The sequence below is a fragment of the Rissa tridactyla genome, chromosome 5, assembly GCF_028500815.1.
Source record: "Rissa tridactyla isolate bRisTri1 chromosome 5, bRisTri1.patW.cur.20221130, whole genome shotgun sequence".
NCBI lineage: Eukaryota > Metazoa > Chordata > Aves > Charadriiformes > Laridae > Rissa > Rissa tridactyla.
Genome location: NC_071470.1, coordinates 34,587,821 through 34,606,212, shown reverse-complemented (window position 1 = coordinate 34,606,212; position 18,392 = coordinate 34,587,821). Strand labels below are relative to the sequence as shown.

General features: G+C 42.0%; 1 protein-coding gene across 4 annotated transcripts in view; it reads left to right on the top strand.

Moving 5' to 3' along the window:
- FGFRL1 (fibroblast growth factor receptor like 1) overlaps positions 1-18,392 on the top strand; it is a 184,788-nt gene that overhangs the window by 140,157 nt on the left and 26,239 nt on the right. The gene's annotated exons all lie outside the window — the stretch shown is intronic.

Sequence of the window (18,392 nt, the reverse complement as noted above, 5' to 3'; positions counted from 1 at the left end):
AAGGCTGGGACACCGGCCACACCACTGGCATCTCATTCTGTCAACACAAGCAGCTTTTAGTCATACCTGGGAGGCTGCAGGAAGACTGAGTCACCTTAAGAAGAGATTGAGATGAACTGATTTTGCTGCTACTTCATGCCGCCTTTTGTGCTCTGCCACAGTGCTTCTGGGGTCCCTTGGCCCACTCAGAGCACCCCTGGTGCCCTGCATCTTTGGGAAATGACCTTTTCCAGTGCTGCGAAGGGCAGCAAAAATGATTTGCTTTTCAGTGACCTACGGTTAGAAACGTGGGTGCCAAATTCTTTGCTCAAGCATTTGTTTAGCAGCCGAGTCGGCCGTTTCTATCTGAGGGCAGGATTTAGGCATGTAAACTGAATGCATTATCAGGAATGCTATCTTCACTCATTTTCTTTATTTCCCTTTTCACTTCCTTTTTGGCCAAGGTTAATTCAGAGCCCTCATGGGTTCCCACTGGAATGACTGGAGAATGTTTCTCAATATTTCCAAACTGTTTTCCAGCAAAGGCTGCCGGTATGAGGCACTATAAACACCAGCACGAGGTTCATACTGGCAATCAGCAGCTCTGACTTGCAGTATCTTACCGCAGAGTGAGCAATAAAACAGGGGGTGGTGGGTAAATTGAGAATAAAATTGTGGTGGGTAGAGCTACAGGCAACATCTGCCTTTCCCATCAGAGCAAAGGCAGAGCAGCCACCCCTTTTATTTTTAGCAACTTTATTTGCAAACATGTGATATTCCACTGAATACGAGGTGGTCAGTGAAATGGATGTTTTGGCAAGTTAATTTCCTCCTGGAGTCTAGTCTCGACGGAGTGAGGCTGAGCTGTGCCCTGAACCTGAGCCCACGTCCCATCCCAGGCCGTCCCTCCTGCACAGTTCTCAGACACAGGTTTTGATTCATAGTCTGTAGGGAGAAAAGTTGGATTAATTATGGATGGAGCTAATCAGTTAGATAAAATGACAACCCACTCGGGCTTTAGCACAGAACTCATACTACATTTTTTTAGTGATTACAAACCCCAAGTCCTCCCATTTCTCTCCTCCCCACCCCCATATGTGTAGTCATTTGTATTTCTGGGTTTTGGTCTGGTCCAAAAGCAAAAATGCTGAGCGGTAATAAAAGTCAAGGTTAATGTACCATAATATTGAGTCAAGTGACTTGTAAAAATTCTTGCTTTAGTTTCTTTTAGTTCACACACATAAGGTTCAGAACTTCTTACAGCAAGATTTGCTATTGCAACATGCTCTTATTATGGCAGCTTTTAATTTTAGAAATGTTGAGAATCTCTTTGGAAACTATTTTTAGGTTGTCTGCTCAAGTATGCAAGAGCTTTTTATTTTTGTTTAATTATTGCACACATAGTTTTGCTTTAATGTCGTTTTTATTTCATGACATGAAATAAAATATTTTTTTTGAGTGAAACTCAAACATACAAGCCGTTCATTTGCTGATGTATATATTGAAAAGGTTTGGAAACAGGAATCTTGGGGCCAGAACTGAGTGTTTCACAAGTGAATTTAGATTCAGCTAAGGCATGATTTAACTGTGGTAGTTATTTGGGATAAATTCGTGTGGGTAGAGCCTCAGATTAATTTGTCAGATGCCCTGGGTGAGTGCTTATTTGTCAGGGTTTTATGCAAACCGTAAAGAAGCAGTTAGTTTAAGTGTTGAAGCTGACTCCCTGCAGAGGGGGATGCTTTGCTCCATCCTTTTTCTGGTCGTCAGTCCCCTTCTGTTGTTTTGGGTAAATCTTCTCCATGCATCCCAGCTGCTGAATGGCAAATCAGGACAAATCACCTTGCCTATTTTTTGATCACTTATTGCCTAGAACGTAACTCCCATCATTTTTTCAAATGATCCAGTTGCTCTGCTTCTGTTTTTCCTTCACTAAAATCTTGATATTCCCAAGGCTCACTGCCGCACTTTAGAGGCCAGTTTAGGAAAATATCAGCATGCCTCTGATTTTATGAGGACTCCACAGTGGAGAAATTGGATATATTTGTGTCCAAGTCAGAATGACAAGGGCTGAAATGCGTGGAAACATTTTAATCTAGTATGTTAATGGTTCTTTTCCTGTCTCGGAAATGTCCGTTCTCTACTCAGGCAAAAGAAATAAAATGCAAAAAAGTTATGAATAACGTCTATTTGAAAAACCATCCCTGGTTTTAGATCTTAGAGCAGAAATTAACCATGACAGCTGCTTCTGGAAGGTATTTGTCAATGCTATTATGCAGAATGCTGAAAAATGCTGTTTTTTCCTGGGAGGCTGTTATCAGGAACAGTTATGTGTTTTGCCTGAAGACTATTACTTCCATTGTTTTTGAACTGTACACCAGACACACTCTATCACAAAAATAATCACTTGTCTTGCGACAAAATAAACCGTTCCATTTCTTTCTTTTTTTCAAGGCACCTCATTATCAACTTTGGAAGGAAGTTGAATTTATAAAAAGATAAGTCATGTAAATAAGCTGGAAGAAATCTAATGAAAGTCCTTTGTCTTCTTTGGCAAGCACAGCTCCATTAAACCGTGATTCTCCTTTGAAGCTTCAATTACCTGACTTACCAGAGCTGGAGCAGGGGAGAAATGGCTAATATTTCTGAACAATGTGCATGTGTGTATGTAAGGGGAAGTTATTACCTTTTGGGGAAAAAAAAATAATATCTGAGCACGTTTACAGATTGCAGTTTTATTGTTTTGGCCAGCTGCTTAGAATCACAGGATGAAATTTATCCCTGATGTGTCTCCACTGTAAGCAAGCGGAGAAGCAGGGCCAGTAAATGCTCTCTTGAATAACTCCAGTGCAACAGCACCAGAGACGCACGTGCCCCATTCCCTTCCTCACGTGCGCGTGGGTGTATGTGGGTGCAACTCACACTTGCACCCACTCACATGTACGCGTGTTTGGGGCTCCAAATGCTGCTTTTGTTGCGTGCACATGAGAAATGCCTTGCATTGCTCCCACGGTAGCGCTCCCTAGACTGTATTGCGCAAGGTCCTTCTCGGTGTTATCCTTTGTGACCATGTTTATGTCACTTCTTCCCATTTCAAGGTAAATGTCAAGTTCTTCTCGCTGTTATTTGAGTATGCCTCCATCACTGCCTTCAGTGTAATGGAGTGATGGCAGATGCAATTAGCCTAGATATCATGGGGGGAGAGGCACCTACCTAGCCATGGTGGCATGAAAGTCTGTGTGTTAATCAAAACAACTGAGGAATCACGAGTATTTGAGTAAAATCACCCCTGCTGAACTCTGTGCTGCTGCAGCTAAATTTCTGCTGCCTGGAGAGCTTCCTCCAAATTCCACCAGACTCCAGGAATTGCATAAGACTTGCAAGGCAGTAAGACCTATCTGCTTTCTCCCAAACAACGCAGAGCCACTCACTTTTTTATTCTTCACTCAAGCATTCAGCTGATGCGCCAGTGAGCTGTATACATGCAGCTTGCCACGGATTTCTTACAAATGATTTTAATCCTTCTAAACCGCACCCCCCCCATCGTTCTGGGTTGTATAAATAAGCTAAAAAATTAGGGCAAAAAACATGGATTTTCTGTTCTTCATTGGAATGTTACTCTGCTGTAACTGAGAGTAGAATTTGACCTGCTGTATCCATTTTTGCAGAGTTCAAACCGTAATTCCAGGCCAGATTCTAATCTGTGCCTCTTGCTCATATTTCACTGAAGCTCTCAAAAAATACACATGCTGTGGACTGAAGTTCAGTGTTGCAGGCAGTGAGTAACTATTATCTGGCCTGAAGGGTCTTCTGGAAATAAAAAAAAAAAAAGAGAGCGATCAAATTGCTGAAGTGAACAACTGATGGGTGTTTTAGGTCTTTAATTTGTTTTCCTTTGCTTGGAAAAGCAGACCACATTTGTCTTTAGAGCAAAAGGCAGTTATTGATAGCGCTACTTAAGAGAGCAAAATAAAATGTTTGCAATGACAGTTATCAAAGGTTAGGTCTCTGGAGATAAAAAGCTTTTGTGTGCATGTGCACTCCAAACCGAATCTTTCTGTGGGCCTACATAAAGTATACAACAATGTGCTTCCCTTCTGAACTTTTTTGGGACATGGTATGGAAAGACTGTAGCAGTCTTCATGAAGTCAAATCCCAGATGGGTATTGGTTTCAAAGGGAACGATGACCAGCCAGTATGTTAAATATTTTAATTCAGTAAAGCCTCCTGTTCTCCTTGATGTTTGCTAAAGTTACGTTCAGCAGCTGTAGAGGAGAATGTGCACAAGAAACCGAAGGAGAATCCTGTGTCCTCTCCTCTTGCCTAACCAATAAATTCTCGCACTGAGTAGGCAGGCACAGGCCCTCCTCACCTTGGCCTGAGGGATTGGGAGATGGGCAGCAAGGGTTTTAGATGGAAGTGGAGCCGCGAGCAGCTGGACCAGGTGCTGCTGGTGCTCTGAAATGTCACTTTAAAGGCTATTAACATATTGAAGGCTTTTGAAGGCTACTGAACTGTTTGTAGCATAATCCTTCCACTTTTCTCCTGGAGCGCTCAGCATGTTGTGCTAATAGACACTTGTGCAGATGAAACCCACCGTGCCCATAGCTCTGGAGAGGAAAATTGAATAGGTGCCTTAACGGCACACAGTTGCAGATAATTACTGTTTGTGCTGTAAGTCTGATACAGGCAGCTGGGTCTGACCTACCCCATTTTTACATAGATTTGAATTTTCCTGAACTCCAGATTTATCTGGATCTGGACAGAACTTCTTGAAAGATAAGAAATTATTAATGGTAGGGGTGAGGGTTTTTTTGGAAGAGCATTTGTCTTGAGCTTCTTCACATTGCCAACACTTTCTGCAGTTTTAGAGAACAATCCTTTCTGCAATATTAGAAAGTTGTTTGCAAACATTTTTTGGAGAAAGGGACCGCTTTTGTAGTCAGCCAATACAACAGCCTTTCCTCCAGAGCTACTGCACTGGCTTTTGGTTTCTTTTGCTTTCTTCTGCTATTTTTTGGCTTGTCTAGAATTTGTCTAACCTTACCTTGCTTGAACTCTGAATCAGAGTCTTTAGACCTGCTGGATTATCCCAGTGGATTTAAAGCAAGTCCTGATACGTAGCGAATTTTTCGCTGATGCCCCACTTCTCTCTGAGCACTCACTTGGCTCTGGGCTGTCCTGCTTGGCTAGACTGGAGCGAAGGAGGCAAGTATCTACTTCGCATGCTGAATATGCAACAGTTGAGACATAAGAAAAAGAAACCTCTGTCCTGCTATTTGTGAGCCTGCTTTTGCTACTGAAAGTGTTCTCAGCTGTGACTTCGCACTACAGGTGTCTCTGCTTTTATGTTCTGTAAGTTATGAGGCATTTAGCTCATTTTCCAACAGCTTCTCCTTTGCTTTTCACGGGACGAAGCTCAAATGTGTCATTATGTGCTAAACTGCATCTGGTTGAATCAGTTTCTTCTTAATGACAATTTTTTCAGTGATGGGTATTTGATCAGCGTGTTTCTTTTCATTGTAATTTATTGCCAGTTATGTTTTCCTCGCTCAGAAGCAGTAATGTATGACATAAAAGCTAGCTTTCCCCTCCCTCCCAGGCTACACTTGTTGACTGTGTTCGCTCATAGCTGCTGCCATGTTAATAACCAGTTTCTGCTCTTAGATCTTGAGGAGGTATGATTAAATATCCAACAGCTGAGACCTGCAGTGAAATGACAGGCTGGAGAGGTGGGCCCATGCCAACCTCATGAAGTTCAACAAGACCAAGTGCGAGGTCCTCCACCTGGGTCGGGACAATCCCAAGCCCCGATATAGGCTGGGCAGCGACTGGCTTGAGAGCAGCCCTGAAGAAAAGGACTTGGGGGTGCTGGTAGATGAGAGGCTCAACATGAGCCGTCAGTGTGCACTAGCAGCCCAGAAAGCCAATCGTATCCTGGGCTGCATCAGGAGAAGTGTGGCCAGCAGGTCGAGGGAAGTGATTCTCCCCCTCTACTCCACTCTTGTGAGACCCCACCTGGAGTACTGTGTCCAATTCTGGAGCCCCTACTACAAGAGAGATATGGACGTGCTGGAACATGTCCAGAGAAGGGCCACGAGAAGGGCCAAGAAGATGATCAGAGGGCTGGAGCACCTCTCCTATGAGGACAGACTGAGAGAGTTGGGGTTGTTCAGTCTGGAGAAAAGAAGGCTCCAAGGAGACCTTATAGTGGCCTACCAGTATTTTAAGGGGGCCTACAAGAAAGCTGGTGAGGGACTTTTTAGGATGTCGCATAATGGTAGGACTAGAGGGAATTGATTAAAACTAGAGATGGGTCAATTCAGATTGGACGTTAGGAGGAAGTTCTTCACCATGAGGGTGGTGAGACAATGGAACAGGTTGCCCAGAGAGGTGGTGGAAGCCCCATCCCTGGAAGTTTTTAAGGCCAGGCGGGGTGGGGCTCTGAGCAACCTGATCTAGTGGGAGGTGTCCCTGTCCATGGCAGGGGGGTTGGAACTAGATGATCTTTAAGGTCCCTTCCAACCCTAACAATTCTATGATTCTGTGATTCTATGAAATGCAGTGATTTTGCTGGAAAAGGCAACCCTTGGACTTCTCTTTCACCTTAGCGAAACGGCAAAGGTGGGAGGTATTAGTGCTAGTTGTCCAGTCCCTCTCCTTGCATGGAGTAAGGCTGTATAGACAGCTAAGTTCTCACCTTTCTGAGACTTGCTGTTGCCTGCTCAGTTCCAATCAAACAGCAATTCATCTGTTCCTACTGGAACATTGCCTCTTTGTCTCTGGTGCAGGATCGTCACCCAGGCGAATTGCCCATGATGGAGTGGCTTCACACTGTCCACCATTCCCACAGGGGATATTTGTTACTGAAGGCAAAGCATTTGTCATTTCCTAGCTCTGGTAGACATGGGGGTTGGATATATTCCTGAGAGATGTGCTTTATGGCCATGGCAAAGACGAGTGACTTGTTCTCAGAAATCACAATCACAAAGAAGCACTTAGGGCCAGGTGGTGTTTCTCTTACCTGGGGTACTCCCTTTCCCAGTAGCACATGGGAACTCACTTGTGTCCTGTCTGATTTGGTGGGTGATGTTCGAAGCTTGTCCTTTGCTTAGATGACAGAAGCACAAACCAATATTTACGTATCTGCTGTGTACAGACAAGCAATAACATGTTTTGAAAAAATAGTTTCCTTTTAAAGCAACAGTTGTAATAACCATGTTCCCTAAGAATAAGATCTTTCTGGCACAAATTGCCTATGGGGCCATTGACTGTGTATACAGACCAGGATTTATCATAAGGCCTACTACTTGTTAAGCTCAAAAACCCCCAAGATGTAGATCAACCCAGGTATCAAAGAACTCACACAAATAACCTATGTAACATATGTTGTCCTAAGGCAACATGTTGCTAAACAGATGGTTTGGCGTCTTTCACTGACATTCTTTGCGTTGCTGCTGCTAACTAGGTATTTCACCTCCCCATCCAGCAAGACCACTGTGTGCAGCTATGGTGTGATTTAGATTTGGTTTCAGGAAGAAACTTTGAAGGGTGAAGGTGGTAATTTTATCCAGGCTTTTTTCCTAAGTAATTTGTATTGTTCCTTTTACTGGGATCTTCTAGAGCTTGTGCTTTGCATTGCTTTTTTTTTCTTTTTTTTTTTTTTCTGTGGCATTGCTTCAGTCTTATTGATATAATATGTGATGGAGAACACTTCAACCCTTCAGGGTGATGCCACTGGAGAACAGTTTCAGATTATTGGGTCCTTCAGTGTTGTTCACATCCATCCATAAACATTAATGTTCTTCATCCATTATCCATTCTACTTTGAAGCCAATGAAACGTTTTAATTGGCTTTAGTGTGCTTTGATCAGGCCTGTGATAGTTGTATAAGGTTGCTGTCATGCTGTACAGGTTGTTAATATGAGTTTGTATTTAGCCTTTCCTCTAAAGGAACGCCAACATGGCTCTTAATTATTACTAACTCCTTGTAGTAGGGTCCTGTTGCACAACTGATTGTGGACAGTCGAGCACCCTTGCCCAAAGAATATGTAATCTTAGCAACAGTAGAAAAGGCAGAATTAATATTACCATGGGTTAAAATTTGAGGCAGTAAGTGGAGAGAATAACTTGCTAATTTTTACTCAGATGCATTGGGCAGAGTGGAGAAGCAATCAGCTCCTCTGTGATACCTATGCCTTATCCTTCCACCAATTGTTGTTCTTGACCAGACCAGCTACTCCCGTTTCAGACCACTGGAAACAGTGTACGTATCTGAAAGCAGAGTCTGGCCTTTCATATAGGAATCAATTTGCCCATCGCTATGGAGCAACCACAGAGAAACTGTTTAACAGTACAAAACCCACATTGTATATGAGATTAGGACAGGAAATATGGGATTGCAAGTTGAAACTGCATGGTAAATTTAAGTGAGTTATACACACTGACTAAAACAACATGCCTGTCTTTCTGCGTCTATGCTCATACCAGAGGGGCTCACAATTCGTCTGTATTTATCCTCATATTACTCTTAGTTGGTGGGAACCTGTTGCTCCCTGTTTCACAGATGAGGTCCTGGGCCATCAGCTGGGAAGGTCACCTCCCTGGTGGTAGGGGAGAGCCTACTGCCCAGCGAGTGCTGTGCCATCTGCTCCACTTTTGACCCTTGAAGGTGAGGAAGGGGAAGAGGCTTTGATAGCTTTAAGATAACAGCTTCCTGAAAGTCTCTTCTGAGAGATGTCTCCTGCACAATGGTGTGTTTACCTATGGAGATGTGTATGTGTTCCCTGGCTTTACTGTCACCAAATTAGCTTTTAAACTTTTTTATGCTTTTCATTTTTAGAAGAGGCTAATGGGGAAAAAAATCTGCTTTCAGAGGGTTCTTTTTTTCTTTTGATAAGATTAACCCAATATTTGTAAAGCAGAAAACGATATATTTTTTCCATTAAGCAGGCAAAACCACAATTATTGTAATGAATAATGGGTAATTAACCCTTTTTGTCTGAAGGAGATAACACGTAAGACACACTGCACTACTTTCCCTGTGGAAGAAAGTAGCAGTGGTATTAATCCAAGCCAAACATTGATATTTCACAATGGGTTGTGTTATTATTGCAGTTGTAGCATTTTTATAGCCAGAGCAGAAGGCTTCTGAAATTAAGGTGATATTTAATCTTTTTAAGACTGCTAGGCACCAACTAACCATTCATGCTATAGAAAGGAGATATCTGCCTTCTGCTCTGCTTTATAAAGAATTAATGCTACACCTCAGTTTCTGGGAAGTTTCCAATGGAGTTTTCATTTGGAATATCTGGTCACTTGAGTAACATGTAGCTTAAAAATAAAATCGAAGCAATTTTCTGCTTCATTTAAAACATAATCCTAAATCCTGCCAACTTCAGCCTGGCGATTCAATGGAAAGATTTCAGTATGGGGCTTTGTGATTGAATGTCATGTTATGAAGTCTGTTTTGCATCTCTGGTGTTCTAATAGTGTGCTTGCATTAGCTCTTGCTTGTGAAGGGGTAACGCGGTGCCTCCCGTTCCAGACAGCTTCTCTGGAGAGCCATCCTAGCTGTAGGTCAGGCGGTTGACCTTGTCCAGGCTATCCTTAGGCATCAGTGAACTTTCTGTAGACTGGGACAGGACAATGTGGGCAAGTTTGAACAGAGGCAATGGAAATCTGCCCACTCAGCTGAACAAACTGGGTTGTGCGGGAGGGTCAGCTCTCTCTTATGAGAAAGTCTTGCGGAAGAGACTTCTTGCAGTTTGAGATGCTGACAGATTACGACGAGCCAGAAGTCAAATCTCCAGAAGGAAGATTCATGTGGAGGCCGATATAGTTTTCCAGTGGTATAATTTTTGAGTGCTCAAAGAGCAAAGCCAGCACAGTTAAACCCTGCTTTCCTGCTGTGTTATCTCAAAGGAGACTTGCCAAATCACCCTGGCTTGCCTCCCCTTACATGGGACTCCAAGGGAGCAAGTGGGAGTCAGTTGGGGCTGCCGCTAATACAAGTTTCAGGGCATACAGGTAGTGGGGTCTCTAGCCCTCGGAAATGCATCAGACAGCAGATCTTAGTCCAGGAGTTTGCTGTAAAAACAGTGACTAATCTCTACCCAGATGTGGTTGGTTTGGAAGTACACGGGGATATGTAATCAGGTTTCCTTGCAATAGGCTGGTGATTGTTCAGTGAGATATTGGGCTAGTTCGTTATACATCATGCTGATACGGGAAAGTCCTGATTGCCTTGAGCACTCGGAGATCCAGTGACTTCAGCAGGGAGATGTAGTATCTCAAGCCTATTTTTTCCTATAGACACCCCAGCCAAAGATATGATCCAAAAACCCATGTTCTTGCCAGCTTCTGAGGAGTTTGCCATTTTTTTTGAGCAGGAGTATATCTGCTGTTTCATCTTTTTCAGAGTTTCATAGTTATAAGACTTCCAACATTATATTGTTTAGCACAAGAATTTTTTTTCAGCTTGTGGATCCCCAGCATTTCCAGCAGAAAACTTTGATACAAAAGCATTGCAAAAGCATGGCTACTGCTGTTAGGCTTGTCCTCCTCAGATATTTTCCCCAGTTCTTCAGAAGCTGTCATTGATATGCAGACCAAAGGTTGAAAACCTGCACCACGTCGCAAGGCTCATCCCAGAGGCTTGCTGCTTCTCTTGGAAATTCCAGTTTTACTCCAAATATTCTTCTCCTTGCTTGCTTCTTCATCCTTTCAGTGAGCCACCTTCAGAGCAACCCCTCTCCAGCATTCCTCCCATCCCACTGCCATGATGCTGCCTTTATTCCTGGTCGAATTACTGAAGCCTTTCCTCCTCCCCGCAGCATTCGTGTGTCCCAGCACAGGGTTTACCCCAGGCTTCCCATTGCGTAGGCCTCTGTACTGCTGCCAGACGATACTTGCAGTATATGCTGCGGGTGATTCTCTCAGCCTCTGGAATGAATTATTTTATTGCTGCCAGCTTGTCAGAGAAATCAGCTTGAAAGCTGAGCCAGAGCACAGTCCTGGGAGCGACCTATTCAAAGGGGAAGCAAGTCACCGTAGAGCAAAATAAATAGGGGAATGCATCAACTGGATAAGATGAGTGCTGTTTTATAAGGGAATTTCAAAAGAACCAATTAGCCTTCAATAGGGAACCAGGTCCTATATTTAAAGCTTGTAAATATACAAATCATGACACTGTAATTAAGTGTTGTTGTTTCCCAGTTTGGTTTTTTCCCAGTTTTTGTTGTGTTTTTTTTTTTTGTTTTGTTTTGTTTTTTGTTTTTTTAAAGGGTATAGTTTTCTGTTTAACTGCTGTTCTTGTAAAGATTTGGCATGGTCTGGGACATTTTTCTCTTCTTGGTTACCTCGCAAGGAATTTGCATTCCTGCTCGGTGCCTGTGCTTTGGTGTGCGTGCTGCCACTGAAAAGGCTGTGAGCCATAAATAAAAGAACAATATGACCACAAGCACCCCCCGCAGAGGAAGAAGAAAGACACGAGTAAAATAATATGCCAGAGAAAATCGTAGACCAGATAATTTATCTGCCCCTAATTATTTCTGGGCCAGAATGAGGTATTTCAAATAGTAAGAAAACAACTCTCTTATTTTTTTTTCTAGTGATTTCAAACCATTGGCCTATTACAAGTTGATTCAATTTTAGTTGGCTGTTTTTCAAGAAAAAAATTACCAGAGGTCACTTATGAGCACTGCAGAATCAACTGCATATATGTTTCTGAAACAGAAAGGCTATTTTTTCATGCGTTTCTGACACTTTCAGCCATTCAGACTCCGATGTCTTGAAAGAAAACACATCTCAGGTGTCGCATTAATCTGGTTGGTATGAGATTATGGCTTGCAAATTGCTGATTTTGGATATGGATGCCTGGTCCATTTAAACGACTTCAGCATAAATAGTAATAATTACTACAGTGGCACAGTCTTTCAGAAGACGAGACAAAAAGCTGTCCTTGTTAAAACGAAAAGATACCCCAGAAGCAGGAAATTCAATATTATTAATGAAAACAGAAGGAATTATTAGGAAGGCGTTCACACGATAGAGTTCCTCATTCAGAACGTATTACCATGGGGGCTTTACCAAGGGGTCTTGCTGAATCTTTTTTTGCCGAACGCGTCTGCAGCACTGTGAACATTCCTCCACTATAACCTATGATGTATTTGTAACATTTGCATGTAATCTGTCAGACAGGGCCTCTGCTAGAGAGCGTGGGAGTTTCGGGCCCGTGGGATTTGCGAGGCTACAGATGCAGAAGTTGAAGTCAGTCAGATTTGTGGCATGGACAGGGGTTTCCCCGGTGTTAGAAGAAGTGAAGAGTAAGCCCCGAGTGCCCTGCAGTCTGACTGTGCACAGGCTATTCTCACAAGGTTTCCGTTTTCAAGGTTTGGATGCGTTTTGGCATTGGAGTTCTCCTTTTAAGCTGATCCTCCGCAATTTTTCAAGGTTCACCCACAAGTCATAATTACCCTAGAGGATAACAGCACATGGATGCAATGAAATGCATTCATAAAAGTGCTTGTTTTTGCACTGATGGGGCTCTAACTGCTTGTTATCTCTGAGCATGATTTAGAGGGACATAAAAGTAGCATCTCAGCCTTACACATTCATAACTCCTTCCATCAAAAGATCTCAAAGCATTTTACACACAGATTTAACCGGATAATACGTCCTGTTGTCTGTGTGGCATCTCCAACATCAGTTATCATCATTCTAAACCATATGCCAGGGTCTAGAGTATTCCCTGAAGTATTTTATATGGGAGGAATACATGTAAATAGAATATCTGGCAATCTATGAATGGCTCACAGGATTCTAATCAACTGCACAGTTTTAAAATTGGTATTTAAATCCCTCTCACATCTGTTGTTCAAAATAGCCAACAGCGTGTGGGATACATTCAGTATGCAATATTCATATGAGTATGTTAATAATAGTATACATTATCACAGTAAAAAATAAGGTGTATAAATGCAGTGCTCGTTAGACTAAGTATCTAGAGGTTTTGGAGAAAGCACCGTTTAATAGTAAAAAAAAATATATTTTCCCCTCGCAGATAATACTGGGATATGTTCTCGGTATTTTGAATAGAGGACTTAAATCTTCCCATTTTCACCCTTGGTGCACACTGTGGCTTCCAGTGCTCTCCAAGAGCAGTCCTTATGGGGTAACTCCCATAGAAAACTCATAAACTGCACCTGCTTTAGCTTCTAAATATCAAAGAAGGTGAAATACTTCTTAGAAAAAAAGTTGTTTATGGATCGTCTTGGCAAGGTCATAGGTGACAGCTAACTCTGGTTAGGTGTTAGCTAGCTCTGGTTCGTTGACAAGCACTGAATTCAAATTGCAGCCATAGGCTGTCTTCTCAATGTGTTTGTATGGTCTCCGTGCCTTTGTTCCCTATCTGCAGAACAGTATTACTCACGCAGACTCCTGCCGCGCTTTCTTCATCTCAGTGAAGCTTTTAAAAGAGGTTCAAGGTATGAAGTCCACTAACACAGGGTGCATTGCCTCTCTGACTGTAGAGGGTTCTGAGTGTTGGGGAGAGCTGTACCCTCACTCTCCAAAAAATGCAGTAACTCTGCGACTAAGCACCCAAAAGCTGTTGAATTCTACCTAAAATGATCTTGGGTTTCATGTGTCTTCTTAGGTAGCTGCAGTCCCTGGTCCTGTGCTGGTTGTTGTTCTCATACACTGCTGGTCATGTCACAGAACAGGCATTTTTAAAAAAAAAACATACAAAGAACACGAGGGAATTTAATTCCATCCCACAGGAATGACTGTACCACGCTAGTCATTGTTTAGAAGTATGTTTTAGAAATTTGTAATGACAGCATTGGGATTATATAGTTAATTGTGGAGCGACCATTTTTACAATTTGTGTTTTACCCCACATGGAAAGCTATAATTTACTCCAAGTAATTAGGTTAGGTTTAATTTTGGCCAGACGTAGGCCCATATTATCTCATGTAATATACTGTAATCCTCACGTTAGGTAGGGTGCCAAGTATTTCATTTGTTTTGGGAGCCAACAAAATTGCCACTTGTACAGAGTTGTTCTTGGACAGAATTGTGAAAGTGGTAACATTTTGCTACTTAAACCGGTTTATTATTAGTTTGAAATATGCATATCATTCATTGAGCATTATGTAGAAGGTGTATGGCACTTCACTAATAAAATTATGTATTTAACGGCATATGGGGGCAACGTTGAAAGGCTTGACATCGTCAGACACTGAGGCTACTTTCTGTCTTTTATGATGCGACCCCAAAATCTCAATTATCTTTAGCTTCTTGTCATGCTATGAAGTGTAGTGGTCAGAGATTATACCACTGCCATATTGCTATTACACTACTGCATATGAGTTTATTAATATGTTTTAAAGTTCTAAAAGTTTAAAAAAAAAATTAAGCTAAAATTAATTTTTCCTCTCTACCCTTTCAAAGGCCTTTTCTGTACTTTCTGTCTTAGTGGTTTGTCTGTCCTTTAGAAAGTCTATTTATCAAAAATATTTGAGTATATAGTCATAGGTTGGTGGCTGTTGAGGGGCTGACAGCTGCAAATGGCATATTTTTTTGAAATCCACATTTATTACATATATGGATTGTTATCTGAAATAGTTCTCTTTACTTCTGAAATCTGAGAGGAGGGATTCCCTAACAACATTTTGTGCCTAACTGAATATAACTAACATCTTAGACACTGAAATTTTTATGTTTTGTATATGGTTTATTTCTTTGCAGTGTTACCACTTATAGGTGTTGTTATTTATTGAAATCAAAGTTAAAACATAATAGGCTAATGATAGATCTTGATGAGGTGGGATTTTTCGCCTCAAGCAAACACGCAAGGGGCTCACTTTTCCTATTAAAGACATTAAGCAGCAGACCTCTCTGAGAGTTTGCTTCATTTGGTAATTGTCATACTCCGTAGGATGTTTCATTTTTTTCCATAGGAGATATTTTTACTTTTCTACCAGAAGACTATGAAATATGTAAGCCCACAAAGAATGTTTCAATAATTTCCATACTGGTGTTGAAGAAACAGCTGGATCCACATTCCTGTCTGTAAAGTCCAGTATTGCAATTCCCAGTTCATCATGATGGATTGGGTAATTCCACACTGAGGAATTAACTTAGTGTTTGGAAGGGTCAGGATTGTACGATTGATTATTTTTGTTTGATTATAAATGCCATCCAAAAATAATTCCTGTACTCAATCACTGACAAATACGACCTCTCTTCCAGCCCCCTGGAAATTTCTTTGTGATGGCTATTTTGACCATGTGGATGTTCACGGCAATAGAGTATGTATCAATGATGTTCCCACACATCTTGGTGAAGGAAATAATAAATATCGATCAGTGCTACAAGGAAGGAGAGTGATAGAGGTATAACTTTATAGGGAACAGCAGCTGCATAGTGGTTAAAATAGAAGGCTGAGAGTCAGGTTTTACCAGTTTATCCTCGGCTCTGCTGTAATCTTCTTCTTATCATTAACCTTGCACTAGTCCTTTCAGCGGCATGCCTCCCTCCCCCAACCCTAAGCAATTTAGGATTGTTGGAGATGGAATTTTGGCCTATGTTCTTGGATGGAGTGTTCATACCACCTCGCTTTTGGCACCCACTCTACGTGGCTGAGGCCCTCTCCATCATCTTTTTTGCAGTCCAGGAAGAGAGGTGGATGTCAACCTGACCTTCTTTTCATTCTCACTCCTAACTTGGGTACTACAGTTAGGTTTCCAAAGTAAGGATTATTTCAACATCTTTATTTGTCAGATAACAATTAAAATCACGTAATTCTTCCCAATGTTTATAGATGTACTATAAGCAACTAATGATTTATTGTTATAAATAATAAATGCAATAAAATTGTTATAAATTCAGATAGGCTGATTGGTGTTATAAATGAAGCTTTGCTTCTCAACTCTATAATCAGGCCATAACAGGTGGATGCTAAAAAATATGTTTCCTGAGGAACCTTAGTACATGTGACATCTGCTCTGTGCCTGCACTACCCAGGCAGTAAACTCTTTAAAAAGAGTCTGTCTTTTGTGCTGCGTGTGAACAATGTCTAATATACTGGGAACCTGTCTCAAAGAAATTCTTGATACTATCATGGTGCAAATAACAATTAAAAAATACTGGGAAATATTATCAATTTGTTCAAGGTCCGGAACAGCTGATTGGTAATTGCTGTCTTTTTGGTGCTACTATTCATGCTCAGAAAGTGCTGGTGACAAGGCAGAAGCCTAGCTACTCATCTTTTTTCTCTGGTTTCTTCACCCTTTCATCCTCTTCAGTAGTAGATCAAGAACACACTGCAGACTGGTGCCTGTGGTACAGAGCTCTTGGGGCTGCTGTGTATGCTGGAGCATGCTGATAAAAAAAAGTAACCTCAACAACAACAAAGAAGGAAGAATTGTTTTCTTGCCCCCTGTGGAATGGAGACCTGAAGGCAGGCAGGAGGTCCTGGTGTCTGGAGGAGTTGGCATGGCGGAAGGCCTGTGATTGCCTTTGCAATGTAATTGTTATAATGGTAGGCCAGGGAATTGCAGTGGTTCAGTGAAAAGCTCCAGCCATTTCTCCTTGTGGTTCTTTGTGTGGTTACAGCAGGAGCTGGAGCATCCGTATGTGGAGATGTGCGGTAAGAGTGTGTCTCAGATGACTTTGTGAGCTCTGTGGGTAGCAATAGACCACAAGAAGCAAGGGAAGAACTAAACCTTCAAGGAAGGCTTCTCTCTCCACAGCTTTATGGAAAGTGGTTGAGGAAGGAGGGGGAGAAAGGGTTATAAAGTAGGTGCAGATCTGAACCAGATACAGAGTCATGGGGATGAAGGGGAGGAGAGAGATGAAGATGGTATGCACAGGTCTCATCCTGCATGGACTCAAAAGAGCTCCATGCAGGACCTCAGAAGATTTCCAAAGTTCCTCTATATAGATATAGCCAATAGAGAATTTTTTTATGGTCTTTACAGACTCTTTTTTGCATGAACATTCTGTTGGGCTTTTTCATTCTTATCGATCATACTGTATTCACAGTAACAGTGAAGGAGTTACTAAAGCTCTCTGCCAACTTTGGCAAATGGAATTGTAAAATCTCTAGTTCAGCCATAGTTAGACTATTATAATTTTAAATGTTGCAGAGACTGAGGCTGGAAAGCTGCCCAGTGGAAAAGGACCTGGGGCTCTTGGTTGTCAGCCGGCTGAATATGAGCCAGCAGTGTGTGCAGGTGGCCAATAGCATCCTGTCTTGTATCAGAAGTAGTTTGGCCAGCAGGATTCATATACTGTGTTCACTATTGGGCCCCTCACTACAAGAAAGACATTGAGGTGCGGGAGCGTGTCTAAAGAAGTGCAACAAAGCTGGTGAAGGGTCTAGAGCGCAAGTCTTGTGAGGAGTGGCTGAGGGAATTGTTTAGTCTGGAGAAAAGGAGGCTGAGGGGAGACCTTATCGGTCTCTACAACTACCTGAAAGGAGGTTGTAGTGAGGTGAGTGTTGGTCTCTTAGCCCAAGTAACAAATGATAGGACAAGAGGAAATAGCCTCAAGTGGCATAAAGGGAGGTTTAGACTGGGTATTAGGAAAAATTTCTTCACCTCAAGGGTTGTCAAGCATTGGAACACGCAAGGAAGTGGTTGAGTCACCATCCCTGGAGGTATTTAAAAGACATGTAGATGTGGTGCTTCAGGACATGGTTTAGTGGTAACTTGGCGCTGTTAGGCTAACGGTTGGACTCCATGATCTGGAAGGTCTTTTCCAACCTAAATGATTCTATGGTTCTGTGATTCTGTGAAACAGAACTTCTTTCTCTTCTTCTGGGTGACTTATTCCATAGTTTAGCAGATGCCCCTCTTGGTAAGCTTTGAAATATGTTCAATTTAAATATTCTCATTTTCTATCTCATTATTTGTGTATCAATCCCTTTATATACCTAAAATACCCTGCTTTTCTGAAGGTTCATCTCTCCACGTTACACATTTACCTCTCTAAGGAAATATGTGATCCCTTTCCATACCAAAGTTTTTTAATCGAGCCCAAAGAATAAACCACAGCATTCTTTAGTGGTCTGCAAGAGTACGAAGCAGGGATATGTCTATGTTGGACTCCCAGCAGAGATTGCAGTATTAAGAAGGAATTGTTGGTAAAAGAGTTAGCTCAGGTGCTGGTAGCAGCTTATGCACAGCAGTGCTAGATTCTCTGCGGACTGATAAAACTCTCCAGAGAAGTAGGACTAGTTTGCCTGTGCTGTTGGAGCTAGATTGGTACCAGCCCATAAAATAAGCTGGCTCTGATGTGTCTGTGCTGCCCATAGTCCCTCCTTCCTTCATTCTGTGGAAAGGAGTTAAGTCTTCTTTGGTCTTTGGTCTTAAAGCAGTCACTTCTGATATATGTTCACCTGTGTGTTG